The sequence below is a fragment of the Pseudorca crassidens genome, chromosome 14, assembly GCF_039906515.1.
Source record: "Pseudorca crassidens isolate mPseCra1 chromosome 14, mPseCra1.hap1, whole genome shotgun sequence".
NCBI classification, from domain to species: Eukaryota; Metazoa; Chordata; class Mammalia; order Artiodactyla; family Delphinidae; genus Pseudorca; species Pseudorca crassidens.
In genome coordinates, this window is record NC_090309.1 from 1,867,497 (window position 1) to 1,880,722 (window position 13,226).

The window sequence follows — 13,226 nt, forward strand, 5'->3', positions numbered from 1 at the left end:
TCTTAATCCGTGTCTGAGGCTAAAGATTAATAACATTACAGCCGCCTGTGTTACGGTCCCCCATTCGCTTTCCCTGCGTTTGCTTGTCATGCGAAGACCTCATGAGAAGCTTTCCTGCTGCAGGAAAGCTCAGACCCCAGTGCCGCAGGGCTGGGTGGTTTCTGGGTAGATGCTGCCGCCCAGAAACAGGTGGCGGCCACTCCTCACGCCTGCAGGGACCTTTCCTCTCCTTCCGTGAAGCTCTCCTCTCTCCTGGAGTCGTCTTCATAGGGTTAGATGCATACTGTGCTCACCATTCATGAAATTCAGAAGGTGGAAGCCATCGTTGTGTCTTGGGCTACCTTGAAAGCAGAGGCGCTGTTGCTGGGAGACCAGGAACCCAATTCTTGGCTTCGCTGATGGAAGGGGGCACGGATGCCGTCCCGTGTACACGGGATGGAAAACAACCCATGAGAACACTGCAGAAGGGGACCCGGCCACGCGAGAGAGCTGGGACCAAAAAGTTTGCAGCAGGGCCCCGGGGGCTCTCATCCTTTGATGGAAGAGAAGGATTTGAGAGAAGGGTAACTCCAGGAAGCTGCCTGAACAAACTCAAAACTGGAACCCTTTCCCAGGGAGTTACAAGACACTTCAGGAGTTCCTGCTTTCACTTTCATTTTTGCTTTTTTGACATTTAGTCTCATTTCAAAAGTGTTCAATTAAAATACTCGGCAAAGACATTCTGTTCATACCTCCCACCCCCTGAGATGGCAGGTCCCAGCTTCAGACCTGCAAGCTGAATTTTTCAGCAACCATTTTGTCTCCTAACAGCATTTAGTTGCTTTTATCTCCTTACTTTTGATTAAAAAAAAGAATGTTTCTCTTCCACGTGAAATTTCATCTCACAAAAAAGACTGACGGCAGGTGTCGAATCTGGAAGCTCTTCCACCAAGAATGACAAAAATAAAGAGTGATGCTGGAGGCTGCACTGCATGAAATCCTCTCTCTGCCATCCTTTCCCCAAAGCCCTAACTGGCTCTAAAAAGATATTCTGAGAACAGAAATTGGGCATCGCACGGACAGCCTTTTATGCAACGATCAAGCGATACCTCACCTCCTGTGTTTTCCAAATAGACAGCAGGGCTGTTTTCTCCAAAGTGAAAGAAAATATTGGCAAAAATCTCACAGTATCTGGTCATTTTCAAGGTCACTCACAGCCCTATTATCTACTGCTTCCTAGTAGCCCGAGGGACGGGCTCAGAGGACAGGAAAATACCCTTTAACCTTGGTCTGTAAAGGCATATTGCTGGACCTGGCCAGGGTAGAGACAGGCAACCACAGAGTTCTTTCTTGATGCAAATAAGAGGAGTCAGTCCCTTTGTTACCAGTTGGTAGCTGACGTTGGCATGTACAGCAGCAGGTAGGTGCTGGCACAGAGCAAACAAAATGGCCATTTGAAATGTTGTTGTTCGGTTGGGGCGCGTCCACAAATTGGTGTAGCGAAATCAAACCTCATGCACAGTAATGAGCCCGGAGGTTGAGTTTAGAGAGAACACCCACTTGTGTCAATGCAGACGGGCGGACACGGGAATGACCTTGGAAGCAACACAGAGACAGCGAGACAGAGAACAGTGGTGAGTGCAGGGGGCTCCTTCCAAAATGCTCTCAGCCACCGTGTGTCGCTGTCTGTGATGGAATGAAGGACAGGTCGGAACAACTGCCGGCATTTCTCTTTGCTCTGATTACTTTCACCAAGGACGGAGATAAATACGCTCATGGGAGACCTTGAGGGGCGGGGAAGACATCTCCTGATAGACACGGACGATGATTTCACAAATGGAGACCCTAAAATGGCCCCTGACAGTTGATAATTCCATGAAACTCTGTTGTCCAGGAACCCTGAGACCGACCTGGACCTGTGGAGCCGATAATCTCACGTTCACATCACAGAGTGTGACAGCGGCAAGAACGCATGCGTAATAGCCTGGTTTCCATAGTAATCGAGGATTGGCTATCAGATCCTTAACTGAAAATAATAACGGCCAACAGTTATTGAGCCCTCACTGAGTGCCGGCTGCTATAACAGGTACCTTATGTATATCTAATATCACAACATGACCATGAAGAGTAACTATTTTTACCTTCATTTTAGAGAATAGGAAGCTGAGACCTGGGAGGATAAATAAACCACACAGCTAGAAAGTGGTGGAGAGAATTAGAAACCTAAGCAATTTCACTTTAAAACTCATGCTGTTAATCACTACGTTAAATTTGCTGTCATCACAACTTTACAAGCGTCCACAAATATAGCTAAAATTACACAAATTTGAAATGCTTTGACTTTGATTTTCCAGTATTACATTTTGATTTGATAAGTCTCCAGATATCTTCGTTACTTAATTTGACTACGTTGCGTTAGACGTTCATGAAAATTGAAGAATGCTAGAACCTTGCGTTTCTTAAAAGAAACAAGTGACATCATCCTTATCCTTCCTGATCATTGACTGAGCTGAAAATATTCTGCGTGCTGGTCATGAAGACCTCACAGACCCCTTGCTGATGGCGTTTATCCGCTTCTGATGTCACTTCGGGTGTGAAACTATGAAAAGTGTGACTCACACAATTGGAAGCAAGTTGCTAGAGACCAAGCTTTGGTGTGATTTGCGTGGCTGGAAAGAAGCAAAATGGAGACCGGAGCCGCAGCCGTGAATCGTAGTTGATCTTTTTACTGATGCTGGTGGCAGATTTGCAATTCTAGTTTCCATTCCATATAAGCTAAAATAAAGTTGCTATCAGGCGTCAGGCAGAGATGCTCACAGACAAACTGAGCTTGTCTTAGTGATTTTGTCTTTTTCTTGCTATTTGCGGACCAAAAAGCAATATTTAAAAGAATATGCATAATATCTACTTACCCAGGAATTTCTGTACCAACGTATGCTAGGCACCAGCCACTACAAAGGGGGAAGAGGGGGAGGTTATTGGGTCATGCAAATCACTTATTAAATCATCTTATTTCATCCTCTTGACAGCCCTAAGAGTACGTAGTCCCACTGCCACCAAGTACAGGCAAGGAAACTGACCCGCCCGAGTCAGTGACCCGTCCGAGTCCCATAAATAAAAAATAGCATAGCGGACCTTAACCCCTGTTTTACTGGCCTCAGGGCCCACTCGTGGTCCTGAGCACTATAGCCCTGGCTCCGTAAAACAAGGAATTGACCATGCAGTGGAGGAGAATGTGAACTGAAGAATTCTTCAAGGCTAAGGATATATTTACTCATTAATTTAAAAAAAATCTATCTAGATGCTATCACATGCAGGCCATGTGCTGCAAGCTGAAGATACACAATCACAGCATCAAAAGTAGTTCATAGCCATTGAGAACTGACTACGGGCCAGATACTTTAATTCTCCATCTCATTTAAATCTTATAACAATACCGTGTGGTAGTTACTATTATCTCCCAAACTATTTTGTTTTTGTCAGGTAAAGTCTTTATAATTAAGAGAGAGAGTGGGGCTTCCCTGGTGGCGCAGTGGTTGAGAGTCTGCCTGCCGATGCAGGGGACAGGGGTTTGTGACCCGGTCCGGGAAGATCCCACATGCCGCGGAGCGGCTGGGCCCGTGAGCCATGGCCGCTGAGCCTGCGCGTCCGGAGCCTGTGCTCCGCAACGGGAGAGGCCACAGCAGTGAGAGGCCTGCGTACCGCCAAAAAAAAAAAAAAAGAGAGAGAGTAATAAAACATAATTTAACTAGACACAGAGACCTGATGATGGGATGTCCACAAGTATAATATGATTAATTTTTCATTGACCTAATTACTTTAATTAATAATTTAGTAATTACAATTATAATATTTATCCTGACTTAATAGGATTAATTTTTAAGATTTTTGACATTCTGTGGCTGCTCTGAGGATCACATCAGTTGTTTTTACAGTTCTGATTACTTACGTGCTTGTTTTCACAAATTTTAAGATTCCTTGAACTAAATACATTCTTAGTGTCGTGGACATGATATTTGAATAGAAGGCACACATGTTTTCTCTCCACCTGTAGATGTCTTAGACGTCATCACTGTACTGAGAGAACATCGCTCCTGACCCAGGGAGGTAGTGACGAAAAATAGTAACACAGGACTCTTTCAAGGCCCCAAACTACTTTTTTACATGTAGACAATGGAATATTACTCAGCCATAAAAAGGGACGAAATAATGCCGTTTGCAGCAACATGGATGGACCTAGAGGTTGTCATACTGAGTGAAGTAAGCCAGACAAAGACAAATATCATATGATATTGCTTATATGCGGAATCTAAAAGAAGTGTACAAATGAAATTATCTACAAAATGGAAATAGAGACACAGATGTAGAAAACAAATATATGGTTACCCGGGGGGGAAAGGGGAGGGTTAAACTGGGAGATTGGGATTAACATATACACACTACTACATATAAAATATTCAATAGATAACTAATAAGGACCTACTGTAGAGCACGGGGAACTCTACTCAGTCCTCTGTAATGGCCTATATGGGAATAGAATCTAAAAAAGAGTGGATCTATGTATATCTTTGCTGTACACAGGAAACTAACCCAACATTGTAAATCAACTATATTCCAATAAAAATTAAGAAACTAATTTTGAAGATAAGATAGTTTGGCCACTTGCTCAAGGCCAACGGAGCTGCAAGCGGCAAAGTCGAATCTCTGCAAGGCTGGAATCCAAGGTCTTCAATTTCAAATTAACAAAATGAAAACTCAGGAAGTGGCATGAAACTGGACGGTCACATGGAGAACGACTAGGGTCAGTGTTGAGACCTGAGCCTGATTCAAAGAGAGTTTATGCTGTGGTACGGAACCATCGAAAGATCTGCGTGCAGTGTAGATACACTGGTAAGGTCTATGTCTTACTTTTTTATGCTATAGGCTTATGATCAATATAGCCTAAATTTCAAGTTCTCTGTTCAAGAGTGGTAATAGATTTTTATAACCCTTCACTCCTCAGCTAGTGATCCATTTGTACCTGATTCTTCTAGCTGTTTGTAATACGAATCCCCTCAAACCCACTTAAACTGAGAAGAAAAATAGACCAGCGCTAGATCCCACATCACTGTCTCCAGATGCTCAAAAGAGGCCCTGAAAATCTCTCTCTCATTCACTCCATCTCTTGTCTCTACTTTGCTCTTCAGGTGACAGCAAAGGTGGTTCGCAGGCTTACCTGGTCCCTGGTGTTCATGACCAGAATGAGACACGCTTCCTCTTCCTGGGCTCGTATAACAGACGTCCTCTATCAGGGCAGATGCCTCTATGACCGAATGGGAATGGCAAGGGAAAAAAACCCTCATTACTCACCCCTGATTCCCCACACGACCTTTCTTGGGCACAAGAATTCCACGGTTAATGACTCCTTTGGGATAGGACATTGAGGGTTCTTTTTAAAATGACAAATATGTTATATGGGAAGGCAGATACAGTAAGGCATTATCACCACTAAGAGTTTATTAGGAAAGAACTTTCCAGATTGTCCACTTGACCTCGTCGTTTGGCCCAGGGCAGGCTCTCACGTTCCTGAAAGGGTGGGTACAGTTACTCGTCGAAGAAAGAAACAAAATAAAAGGACCTTTGATGAGCTTCATTCTGCGCCATGGACTCACTAGCAGAGGGCAGTGAACTGAGAAATCTTGGTGGCGTTTTACCCCTAAGTTGTAGGATGGCCTCAGGAAAGGAGTGTCTGGACACGGGAGGTACCGACGCTGGCAGCTTCATATTTAATACCAGGTGCCCAGCACGATGCTAGACGTGCTGCCCAAGTTATCTAACTTGACGTGCTCAAGAAAACTGGATGGCACACACTTCCATTATTCCCCTCTTATGATGGAGGAGATTAACTAACTCAGTCAAGGTCACGCATCTATTAAGCTGTGGAGCATGACGGACCCCCAGGACTCCATGACTTCAAAGCCACGTTAATGCCATCAGGCTGCACCAGTGCAGATGCTATGAGAGAAATGCGTCCGTCCAGGGAGAGTCCCCATAGACAGAATCTGGGTGTCCTTCCAGCTCTGAGGCCCATGAGTCTGCGGGGTCTTCAGAGATTTTTGTGGGAGAAAGTCATTGTTTGCATGGTATGTGGCTCTCTCCACTCTCCTTTATCCTCATCACTGGAGATTGCATGTTCTCTACAGGAATATTGTGTGGGCGTGAGAACAGCATAGAGGAAAATCACCAGCAGCTCATCACCAAGGCCAGCTGAGGGCTGGAGCCTCATCCACTGGCTGTATTGTCTTTGCTGGGCACTCACTGTGGTCATGATGCTACAGGCCAAACCCTGCATGAGGACTAGACCAGGTAGGTCACTGTGTCTCCAAGTGGAAGAATAGCTCTAGCCTCTGGACCCGCCCTCCCATCAGTGGGAAAGCTCTACTGAGACTGCACCCTGTATCCTACCCTACCTGTACTGCTAGTCTCAAGGTTAGGGAGGACTTTTTGTAAAAGAAAATACGATGATAGATGTAGGTGTATCGACCTTGGGAATCTGGCGGAAAACCTATACACCTGCATCACCTGAAAAGCCTACACCCTGTATTTGCAAGTTAATACTTTTTATAGTTTCTTAACATCTACCTACACCTGCCCAAATTCCCATTTTTCACGTAGATCTGGAGTCCTGGACAATTTTCCAATAAACTAGTAGGTGATGTTTAGCAGCTGAGTAAGTTTTATGTCATAATTAACCTGGGGGTCACAAACGACATGCTTTTCAAGCAGGTGCAGGCACCCAAATGCACATATATACGGAGATGGACAAAAAGTTTGCACAAAATCTTCTGTAGGAAATATACATTTAAGACACACAGGGTACCTAGATCCCTACCTCACTCCTTAAGCACACACAGAATAATTCTAAACAGATTTGAGATTTTAACATTTTTGTTAAATGCAACAAGTTTTGAACGGGGGTCCTTTCTGTGGGTGACAGAAAACCAAGGACCCACAAAATAAATGATTGATAAATTGATATGATAAAGAAAATTCTAAATGGAAAAAAAAAACTAATAAAGCAAGACAAAGCCAACAACAGAAAGAAAGACAACAGTTTTTTTATAGGCAATTAACAAAAAAATAAACATCACTGATTACTAATATTAAAAATAATTCAACGGAGGGACTTCCCTGGTTGGCACAGTGGTTAAACTCCAGGCTCCCGATGCAGGGTGCTGGGTTCGATCCCTGGTCCGGGAACTAGATCCCACATGCATGCTGCAAGTAAGAGTTCACATGCCACAACTAAGGAGCCCATGAGCCTCAACTAAGGAGCCCACCTGCTGTGACTAAGACCCAAGGCAACCAAATAAATAAATATTTTTTTAAAATGCTTTTTTGAAAAATAATTCAGCAGGTTACTACTTGGCAATAAGAAGGGGCAAATAGGTTGATGCATGTATTAGGCACCACTGTATCACACAACATAAGGGCATTCATTATGCCGAGTGAAAAGCTGATCTCTAAAGGTTACATGTTGAACGATAACGTTGTTATAACATCCTTGTAATGGCAGAACTGGAGGTGGAGAGTGGATCAGTGTTGCTGTGAGGGCAGGGATGGGGTGCGGTGGAGGATGTGATCAAGGGGGTAGGATGGCAAGCTTCTCTGTGCTTCTCTGCCTTGGTTGTAGGGATGGACGCACAGATCTGCACACGAGATCCAAGCACAGGATGGAATAGAACAGTAACCCGCACCTACCACACACACACAGTACGTGTGAAAACTGATGAGAACAGTGTAGGATCTGTAGTCTCGTCCACAGCATTATGCCAACGTCCATTTCCTGGGTTTAATATTATACTGCAGTTCTAGAAGATGTCACTTCTGGAGGAAGCTAGGTGAAGGACGTACAGGACTCCACAAACTAGTTTTGCAACCTCCTGTGCATCTACATTCATTTCAAAATAAAAAGTTTACAAAATTAAAATACTCAAATCCAACTTGAAATGGAAATTGAAATCATGAGATGCTAATTTTTACTTCCCATGTGGGGAAAGTTTCATAATAGTTCCTGTTGGGATCTGTTATGGCTGCATTGAGTCCCCACCACACGGTGAAGCCCTAACCCCCAGGACCTGCGAATGTGACCTTATTTGGAAACAGGTCCCTGCAGACGATCAAGGTAAGATGAGGCCACTAGGGTGGACCCTAGTCCAGTGGGACTGGCATTCTTTTAAAAAGGGGAAATGTGGACAAAGAGACATGTAAGGGGGAAAACACAGGGAGAAGACAGCTGTCTACAAGCCAAGGAATGTCCCAGGTTACTGGAGCTGGCAGTGGAGTCTGGAACAGACTGTCCGTCATAGCCATCAGACAGAACCAGCCCTGCCAACGCTGATCTCATACTTCTACCCTCCGGGGCTGTGAGGCAAGGCGTTCATACCACATAAGCCACCCAAATTGTGGCACTTTGTTACAGCAGCCCAGATATCTGATACAGGAGGAGTACAAGGAAACAGACTCTTGCATATACTGCTAGCGAGAATATGACATGGGCGCAACTTCCTTGGAAGGGAATGTGGTGATATTTACCAAAATATAAAATCCCATGTCAACTGACTTTCATCTTCAAATCAATTCTGCTTCTGGGACTTCGTCCTAAGGATATATCCTCGTATTTCTCCAAAGATGCATTTTTAAAAATGTTCATTTCAGTCCCGTATTTAATAATAAAATCCCTAAAATAACCTGAGTTCCATCCACAGGAAAATGGATCATGAAGCCAGTGACTGCAAGTAGTGTGACACCGTCTGTGCCAGCAATTCACAAATCCCAGCATTCTGGACACTGAAGTTCTAAAAAGAGTTTGCAGTGTACATATTTGTTGGTGGATCTCTTCTGTGCCGTTGATAGCTTTATTCATTCCAGTCAGTGTGAATATTCCTTTGTTACACTGCAGATATATCAGTGTGGTTGAAACAGAAGTGCTTCCCCGGACCTTTCTGGGAATTCATTATAATGAGTATTATCTTCCCAAACTTTGAAAGGTTGTGACTACTGAAATACATCTGACCCTAAGGACGCAGAATAGGGGACTGTGGGCTTGGGTTCACAGCAGTTGGAATTTATGTAATAAATATATGTGGTGTTGATGGGATATTATTACCTGATAAAAAGCAAGGATATAGAATAGTGTATATAAAAGTTCTTTGGGTAAATGCTTCTATGTGCATAAACATAACTGGAAAAATATATAAAAACCTAATTCTGATGTTTTACTCTGGGAATTGGGATGGATTCCGCCCTAATTCTCTGCCAAAGCTGCCCTCGTTAGCCACACACTGAAGTAAAGCAGGTACGTAGCTCCTTGGGTTCTGGCTTCGGCACGAGGCTTTTAGTGGCTGAGAAACTCGCTCCCTCTGCTTGACCATGGCAAAACGTAACCCAATTTATCTGACAATACATACTTTCTAAAATAATGCCTCCCGGGTATTAATAAGTTGCCTTCTTTGGGGATTAATATACATTAAATAAGCATCGCTAAAGAAGTTGATAAATAGTATTAACATGTAAAGGAAAACATATTAGCTTATTATGCTCAATATCACCAAAAAAAATAGAATACTTAACAAGTACTGCTAAAAGAGGAACGTTGACAATAGCAAATACACACACACACACACACACGCACACGCACACACACACACAGCCCAGGAGGTTGTAAGAGCCCATCAGTAGCAATGGAACATCATTTCTTACTATTTTGCCTTTACATGGACTCACTTTAATTGAATTGAGCCACTGAGCCCTTAGAGACAGTCCATGGGTTATTAAACAGGTGTAATGCGGGAATTCCCTGGTGGTCCAGTGGTTAAGACTCTGCACTCTTGCTGCTGAGGGCCCAGGTTCGATTCCTGGTCAGGGAACTAAGATTCCACAAGCTGCGAGGTGTGGCCCAAACGAAACAAAAATAAAAAATAAAACAAACAGGTGTAATGATGCAAATTCACTCTTGGGGGTTTAGATCTTAGAGATAACAGAGGTCAATCCTCTCAGCTTCAGGATGGGGAAACTGAGGCTCCCTTACAGAAGGACCCAGCGCCTCGCTCAACCCCTCCCTCCTGCACACCTGAGCTTTGGAAACCTGAGCAAGGTTCACAGCCGTGGAAAGCTTGCTGCCAGTGCCACTCAAGCCCACCTGTCACCAGGCACCAGGGCTCAGACGAGGACTCCCTCCCACCCCACTGCTGTGAGTGGACGGGCTCCCACCTCAGTGTCTGCAAATCCAGACAGGGATTGTGTTTGTTTGTTCATTTTAACGTGCAACTTCGTTCCGGGATCTGGGACATTGCAGAGAGTGAGATTCTGATCTTACATGGAATAATATGATCTGGCTGATACAGAAAAAGAAGTCTTTACCTACTCTGACTCTTTTTGGACATAAACTAGCTATTGGCTGCAAGCCATCTTTCCCACTTCCTACTGGTCCTCTTCTTTATCCAGGAAGGTAATTATATTCATTATATTCCTATACCTGCTCATGGTTTGGCTTTAAAAAAGCGCCATTTCTATGCTATGTCATTAAGATACTCTATGAATCCTTAATCCTTTCCTCACTGACTTTGATATGATGTCGTGTTACGTCCAGTTACGTGTTTGTTTTTTCTTGCTTTATTCTTTTTTTATTTTTGGTGGTACGCAGGCCTCTCACTGTTGTGGCCTCTCCCATTGCGGAGCACAGGCTCCAGACGCACAGGCTCAGTGGCCATGGCTCACGGGCCCAGCTGCTCCGCGGCATATGGGATCTTCCCGGACCGGGGGACGAACCCGCATCCCCTGCATCGGCAAGCGGACTCTCAACCACTGCGCCACCAGGGAAGCCCTCTTGCTTTACTCTTTATTCTGGTCTTCTGCACTCCCAGACCCATCTCCTGCCCCATGTGGTCAGCGCCTTCCCTCCCATTTCTCTCCCTCCCCATCCACACCCGGCCCCAGTTACAACTGTGCCCCCAGGGCCCGCCATGCCCTTGGCCCTGACCTTTCCTCTAGGAATTTACAAGGGAGACACTGACAGACCACAGCCTGTCCTGGCTCTGCTCCTTCTTCTGTTTCCCCGTTTAGTTGTTTTACAAGCAGACTTCATAAAATCAGCTAAAACTCGCCTTTATTCCTCACAGATCACACAAAATTCCTAAAACTCGCCTTTATTCCTCACAGATCACACAAAATTCCTAAAACCCGCCTTTATTCCTCACAGATCACACAAAATTCCTAAAACCCGCCTTTATGCCTCACAGATCACACAAAATTCCTAAAACTCGCCTTTATTCCTCACAGATCACACAAAATTCCTAAAACCCGCCTTCATTCCTCACAGATCACACAAAATTCCTAAAACCCGCCTTTATTCCTCACAGATCACACAAAATTCCTAAAACTCGCCTTCATTCCTCACAGATCACACAAAATTCCTAAAACCCGCCTTCATTCCTCACAGATCACACAAAATTCCTAAAACCCGCCTTCATTCCTCACAGATCACACAAAATTCCTAAAACCCGCCTTTATTCCTCACAGATCACACAAAATTCCTAAAACTCGCCTTTATTCCTCACAGATCACACAAAATTCCTAAAACCCGCCTTTATTCCTCACAGATCACACAAAATTCCTAAAACCCGCCTTTATTCCTCACAGATCACACAAAATTCCTAAAACTCGCCTTTATTCCTCACAGATCACACAAAATTCCTAAAACCCGCCTTTATTCCTCACAGATCACACAAAATTCCTAAAACCCGCCTTTATTCCTCACAGATCACACAAAATTCCTAAAACTCGCCTTTATTCCTCACAGATCACACAAAATTCCTAAAACCCGCCTTCATTCCTCACAGATCACACAAAATTCCTAAAACCCGCCTTCATTCCTCACAGATCACACAAAATTCCTAAAACCCGCCTTCATTCCTCACAGATCACACAAAATTCCTAAAACCCGCCTTCATTCCTCACAGATCACACAAAATTCCTAAAACCCGCCTTCATTCCTCACAGATCACACAAAATTCCTAAAACCCGCCTTCATTCCTCACAGATCACACAAAATTCCTAAAACCCGCCTTCATTCCTCACAGATCACACAAAATTCCTAAAACCCGCCTTTATTCCTCACAGATCACACAAAATTCCTAAAACTCGCCTTTATTCCTCACAGATCACACAAAATTCCTAAGTCTCTGTATCATCCGAATGTTTGGATTTTCCTACAGTGTCACGCAATACTTTTCTGAAAGAACCAAACTGGGCTGTGAATTTTTTAGGAACATTGCTGATCAAAGCATCCTTGTGACCACGGGATCACGTGAGCTCCCTGCCTCCAGCTAGCTCCCCCCGGACACGCCAGCATTTCCCCCAATTTTGTGAAAGTTGTATTTGAGAACCTGAACACTACACAGCGTTACAGACACATCAGATGCTGTCCGTGCGTTGGGACTGTTCCTCCCTTTTCTCACAGCTGTGTGAGCAGCAGGAGCTGAGGGGCACTGCTGTCACCGCAGGAGCCTGTCAGAAACACCGTGGTCCGAAGACAGCATTGCTCTTCCTTGGTTCTTCTTTTTCTTTGCCAGCTAGGGTGCTGTGGTCCCTGAGTGCAGCACAGCCCATGGGGCATCTGATAGCACTCTGCCCAAGCTCTTTCTAAGAGGATCAGGCTACGTGGACTTAAAAGTCAAAACACTAGACTTTATATCCAGCCTGTCATTGTTTCTGTCTGGGCTCCCAGACTCTGCTGATGTCTGAGTTCCTGTGATTAGGCTTTTCTGCGCTAAAACCCACGGAGTCCCTAAATGAAAGGGCTGTCTTAGCTGTTGTAAATGAGAACCCCCAAGTTAAAGTGCCTAAGTCTTCTCCCCTGTTGCCTCCTCACCTATTTTCCCATCTCTTTGAAGAGCATCGGTATCTAGGCATTAAAGAGAAACCTGGAGAGAATGCAGACAAAAATGGTAAGTTTGCACGATTTGGGAAACAGGCCACATACAAAAGGAACTCAGGTAGATTAGCAACACCTGTACGAATTAATACGTGTAAGCATTTCAGCTTACGAGGAAATAAAGCTTATTCATGTGACTGTAGGTTAAACATCATTGTAAAGGTATTTTGATGAAGTTGCTAATGTCTAATGTTGATGAACTTGAAAGGACGCCTCAGATGTTCTTACACAGAGATTTTGGGGGATTTATCAGCTCCAAGGAATCTTGAGAAAG

The 13,226-nt window shown here is 44.3% G+C and overlaps 1 non-coding gene across 1 annotated transcript; it reads left to right on the forward strand.

Moving 5' to 3' along the window:
• Positions 1–9,814: 9,814 nt before the first annotated feature.
• TRNAK-CUU (transfer RNA lysine (anticodon CUU)) lies at positions 9,815–9,887 on the forward strand. Its single transcript has one exon. It is a non-coding gene; the product is annotated as a tRNA-Lys (tRNA).
• The last annotated feature ends 3,339 nt before the right edge of the window (positions 9,888–13,226 follow it).